At 39.1% G+C, this 6,260-nt stretch overlaps 1 long non-coding RNA gene across 1 annotated transcript; it reads right to left on the bottom strand.

Annotated features, from left to right (window-relative positions):
• Window positions 1–2,304: 2,304 nt before the first annotated feature.
• On the bottom strand, window positions 2,305–4,962 carry LOC113318437. Its single transcript, XR_003344541.1, has 2 exons — window positions 4,289–4,962; window positions 2,305–4,058 (listed from the first exon to the last, which is right to left on the bottom strand). It is a non-coding gene; the product is annotated as an uncharacterized LOC113318437 (long non-coding RNA).
• Between the last annotated feature and the right edge of the window lie 1,298 nt (window positions 4,963–6,260).

The raw sequence follows: 6,260 nt of genomic DNA, 5'->3' as shown, positions 1-6,260 counted from the left end.
TTATATTCCATATGTTAGAAACATAAACTTAAGGATAACCAAGCAACATAAATAGGGGCAAAATGGATAACCATTTTGAAATTGTCACTCCGCCTATCTAATGGTAAAAATAAAATGTCATATTCCGCCTATATAATAGGTACGGAGGGAGTAATTATTTTCAGAATTGAAATAACTATTAGTAACTGGTAAAACCACTTTACTGGGTATCGCTAAGTTTAATGAAGAAGAATTTACCAGTTATGAATCTTTTACAAGTGTCGAAAGCCCAAAACCCAGGACACAATAAAAGCAAAAGTTAGGAAAACACCTAAATCCATTAAAATCATTCGAGTTAAGGTGAAGGTAGGGATTGGATTTAGCTCACGTTTAATGAATTTGATGGCGAAAGCACTAGTGCATATATTTACACCAAATGAACTGGGGTTTGAAGTCGACGAAGGGATATACTCACTGTTTGATTAGGGGAGGAGACAGGAGGCTAGGGTATTGGACGGATGCTTCATATGTTGATGCGACGTATGGAGATGTCGTTGGATGTTGAGGAGCTGCTGGGTCTTGAACGACTGTAGATCTTGGATCCTCATGAAAAGTCTTCTTCTAGGACCATATCTTCTACAAGCCCACTTCTAGTTTTAGGTCGTGCAAGAAAAATTCTTCACTTGTGGATGAGTTAGTGGAGGAGGTGCAAACGACATTTTTCACTTCCTTCGAGCAAGAGCTTTGTTGTCCATCTTCCATTGATTTATCTATTGCAGTGTTGAGATTATAAGTCCCACATTGTTTGAGTAATCTAAGATCCTGCGGTTCATAATCCTTAGGGCATATCCACTCATTGCCAATTGGTTTTGAGTTGGATGCCCGTATTCTAATATGGTATCAGAGCAGGTTATTTGCGACGAGTCATTGACCGCGCCTTCACTCCGCGCAACCCAATTTGATTTTCCACGTGTTAGACCCAATGATGCTACACGTGAGGGGACATATTGAGATTATTAGTCCCACATTGTTTGGAAAATCTAAGATCATGCGGTTTATAATCCTTAGGGCCTCTCCACTCATTGCCAGTTGGTTTTGAGTTGGATGCCCCTATTCTAACAGTAAGAACAAATCTGGACCTCTCTTTACCCCAGGAGCATATAACTAAGTCTCATCGGGATCCTTCCCCGTTAAATGCTCATGGGTTTCTAAGATCATCTACAATGAGGGATTTATACCCTTAAATTGGGGAAATACTATTTAATACAAACCAGTAAAATCAGTGAATAGTGAAGATGATATTAAATAATAAAGATATTAAGATTGTCTCCACCAACATTTCACCGATCGTGAAATGGTGCAAGCCTATGAACTAATTAACTTAAAATTAAACCCTAAAAAACTCTTAATCATCCATAATCTCTCTTCTCAAATCTCTATGTTCTTCCCCTTCATTTTCTTCCATTTCCTCCATCAACCGAAAATCTTCAACTTTAGTGGCGGACCTAGAAATTTACTTCACTGGGGTCAATGCAGTAACATAGTTGTGGCCGAAGGCCGCCTGATCGCTGTCGTATGCGTCAAAAATAATTTCGCTATCGTAAAGTATATGATAAGAAATAGTTCGTTTCCACATAGAGGCAATTGTAGTTATTATGTATTCAATTTTCTTAAAGTAACCATTGGGGGGGGGGGGGGGGGGGATTTCTGATTTTTATGTAACAATAAAAGTAAATCAAAAGCAAAGAATAGTACAATGTAATCAATGAGAGAAAGATATTGGTCAAGGAGTTCATCTTCTATCTTAAACAAGTGCTTGCATACATGATTAGAATTACAATTTAATCTCTTTTATTATCAAAAGCCTAGAGAATCAAGAGAGCAAGATAATCTATTAATTTCCTAAGTTCATCAACATACACATTAGAGTTGCGTATGTGAATTCTACCTAAAAAGTAACCTAACGCCTTGCGCTAATTAAGTTCAATTCCCAGGAGCATTAATTTTTGGAAATAGGCTAATCAATGCAATTGTCATGCATTGCGCATGACAATTCGGACAATGGTCAAACTCTACATATGATTACAAGAGTGTATCACTACAAACCGTAATCATATCATGCTCTTGTATTCGGGGTTATCGCTCGATGAAAAACCTTAAAATAGCTATGGACAAGGATGCAAGTTCAATTAATTGGCCACTTAACTAACCAAACATCTAAGTCCTATCACAATACATCAATCATGTGATTATTAAAAACAATAGATATTTGAACGATAATCAAGAAAGAAAACTAATACATTAATCAAGCACAAGTTTTAGATATGGGACTACATCCTTAACCCATAATAAAGAAATTAGCTACTCATAGCTATGGAGTTCATCATAATCAATAATCAATAAAGAAGATGAAAAATAAATACGAAAGCAAACCCTAGTTGTGTAAACAAAAACGGTTCTCTCCTTAGCTCCGAGAATAATACGTCATTAAAAGTTGTAGAAATCTTCTCTTTTATAGCTCCTCTTGTTCCAAAATTAGGTCAAAGTCTTCAAAGTCCATTAGATAAAAATCCACGTGGCCCAAAAGTGAGAAAAATCCATGTAGAAACTCTACCAAATCGTTGTCGGAAATGGACGGAAGTTGGCCAGAAAAGTCGCCGGAGAAGTATCTCAGGTGACCGGCAAAGTCCGCCTGGCCACCGGTCAAACGGTTCAACTCGGTCAAGGTCAGACGGGTCAACTCGGTCACAGTCAGACCGAGTCAGAGGCTGAGTCAAACAACTCAGTTGAGTCAGAGTCTAACTGGTCTGACTTGTCAGGCGACTCAGGCCATAGTCTTGCACTGGCCATATCTTCTGCTGCACAATCATTGTGCATAATAGCTCCTTAGCCAGCCATCTCGGTTGTGCATAACTTTGCTGCCATCTTGGCTCTTCCATTCTCTCCAATTCAACATCAGCTGCTTCTTTACTTCCATTACCTGCACTTCATTGTCACCAACACAGATAACCACCTCAAATAACTTCAAGCACAACTGCAATACCGCTTCCATTTCTCTTGCTTCTCCATTACAGCTCTCATATCAGCTCGGTCTAGGTCCATCTATACTTCATCTCAGCTGTACTTGAACTGCATCATCTGCAGCTTCTATGCCTGCAATCACTGCCATCACTACCACTATTTCATTCCATTCCATGAACATCTGTAATAAGACTTCAATTCAGCTGCAATAGCTGCAAACGCAGAACATCATACAATAATACCACCACCAACTCTTCTTGACTCTTCTGCCAAACACCAACAACATCAACAACATCAGCTGAGCTGCATCTGCAATTCACCATTCTTGAAGTTTCATTGCAGCTTCAGATTCATCCCTGCTTCAGATGCAATGTTGCAATGCCTGCACCTTCTGTAGCTTGACTGCAACTGTAGCTCTTGCAACTCTAAACACATCCAGTCCACTGCCGCATTCATCTAAAACATTCAACACCACAAGCTCAAGCTACTTCTACTTCTCTGCCAGGCCAAGTTCCAGCAACAACTTCAGCTACACCTAGCCATTTCTCACCCGAAGTCACAATTGCCTCAGTAATTCATAGGCAGCAGCACACAACTCTACCAACATCATCAGTTCCTTTTGTAGCTTCATTACCAGTTCATTGCTCAGCATCAGTACCGCCAACCTAATTCATCTACATTAGTACTTTAGTTCAGCTTATCCTTCAATTGCCATCACCAGCAAACTGCGGCATTAGTTCATAGTTCCATACCCTTGTGCATCAGACCCTGCCTTCACTGCAAATGCTTCAGTTCTTCTTCCCTGTTCCATTGAACTCAATATGGCATCAACAACTTCATTATTTTAAGAACCAACAACAACTCTTTCCTGCAACAATCACTGGCACCGTCTCGACTGAAATATAGCACAAAGCTTCACTCTCTTCCAAACCATCAGTTCACAGCTGGTAATTCAGCTCAACAACTCGCCATATCACCTCCAGGTTCAAGCCAAAACCACCAACATCAAGCCATCTCTGTACCTAGCTCTTCCTTGTCTTCAAAACCAGCTCCAAGCCCTGTAAAACAGACCACAATTCCCATGTAAGCAACAACATACTTTCCTTCACTGACTTATCAGCACATAACAGAACCCATAACCCATGTAGTTCGAATCCTGATATGTGAGGCACATTAATGGTTCCAGCTGCTTCTTAATCCTTGTTTCTTCTCAACTGAACTTGACCTCACAGACCCATGCCACAGCAGAACTTGGCAGTAGAACTAACTCAAGCCTTTATACAAGCACCTGGTATGTGTTTTGCTGATGATGACAGGGTACACTTGCAACTGAATTTGTAAACCTCCATATATTTCTTCCCTGCCAAATCTTGCCCAAAATTCCACATTGAATCAGCTATAGACTTGCCTCAAATCAGCTCCAGTTAAGCCCTGAACTCTTACCAACAGACCACCATTTCCATACCCAAATCGACCTGCAAATTAAACTACAACCTTGAGTCAAGATTAACCCAATTCACCACCATTTTCTGCTTAGATTCAATCCCACATCGGCTTCTTCATCACTGAATCGATGGAAACAGCTTCCAGTTCTTGTAATCTTGGATAGTAAAAACCCCAAATTCTTCATTAATCGATTCGGTCCAAACCCCATCTCTGATTCATCAACAGACTAAAAATCGCAAAACCCACCTTCGATTCATCATTTAGCAGCTTGTTCTTCTCGATTTCACCATCAACAGATCCATCTCACTGTAACTTTGGATCCCTATTCTTCAACATCAAACCCTACCTTCTCGAATTTCTTGCTTCAATTGATGGCAACAACTACAACTTCATCATCTCACAATTTCTGCTATTAATCTCTGATTCTCTCGATATCTCAGTTCCATGAGAAGCCTCAGCTGTATTTTATCATCTCTGAATTAGGGAAAAATGATTGAGAAATCATTTTCTCTGAAGTCTAGGGTTGTGTAGGAATCTGGAAATGCATATATCCACCCAACTCTGTATAAGGTACCCCAATTAAGATAAGCACCACCAGTTAGATTCATGCCACCAAATGACAGCCCCTTATCCTCCGATATGTTCCCGATAACGCTTGCCTGTGCAACGACGATTCCGCCCGCTTGCTCCAAATGAACGCTCCTTTCCTTCTTTCGAGTTCCTCCACCAACATCAGTCGTCTCTTACTTCTCATATCCACTTCTTCTCTACAATTTCTCTTCATCACTAAAGCAATCGTACTTTTCAGACATAAATTTGCATCACTAAAGTCGACATGCTTTTCAGAAAAAAATTAAGAAATAAAAGCAAATAATGAGAAATAGTTCTTCTCCAACAACATTTGATCTTTTTTCCTTGTTCTTCTTCTTTTGTTCCAAATGACTCCAAAGTACCTAAATACTCGAAAACAAACATAAGATACATGATTTACAAGAAAACTTAGCAAAGAAAGTATAAATACTAGATATAAAATTAGGTGTTTTAGACACCTATCACCGCCCGAAATTTTAGAGCTACTATAAATTTTACCAGTTCTAAATATATACATGATCTTAGAATGGTGTTCACATACAAAATTCTAAAAAAGAGAGTAAAAGTTAGTTTCCAAAGGAATATAGGGGTGTCAATTGAGTTTTTAAATAAATATAAAGGGGTCAATTGAGATTTCAAAGAGATGTAGGGGGGTCAGCAGTTATAATTATCACTACCCAGTACAAAATTGAGTGTGGTCAAGTGACCCCACTTGACCACATGCAAGTCCGCTTTAATAAGCAGTAATCTTTCTTGAGGAGGGATCCCCTCACACTTTTATTATCACGCTATCTCACATGTTGTGCGTTATTTTTGCGAATAAAAACCAAACCGTAGCGGATCTGATGCTAATATTTTGGGGATATATTACTATTACATAGCTCTACGTTCCTACCGAAAATGAGTGTATTCCGACACGTATAACACCACCATCTACTACTTTGAAAATGAGCCGTTAAAAATCAAAGGATTTCTGACCGTCGAAATCAACGGATTACTACTTATCATCCTATCAGAAAAATAAATATTTCTTTACCTGGTCTGGTTGTTTAAGTGATTTTTTACCTCTTTCTCTCTTGCTTGGACTTCATAAAAGTAGATATGCTAGATGTTAGAATTACAAAAGTAGGAAGTGCAAAATGTGAGGGATTGCACCAGCATCACCAGCATCAAATTTTTCTAGACTTGCAATTGCGGCATTCATATATCCTTCCATGTCGGTT

The sequence above is a fragment of the Papaver somniferum genome, chromosome 10 (genome assembly GCF_003573695.1).
Source record: "Papaver somniferum cultivar HN1 chromosome 10, ASM357369v1, whole genome shotgun sequence".
NCBI classification, from domain to species: Eukaryota; Viridiplantae; Streptophyta; class Magnoliopsida; order Ranunculales; family Papaveraceae; genus Papaver; species Papaver somniferum.
This window is presented reverse-complemented; position numbering and strand designations above follow the sequence as displayed.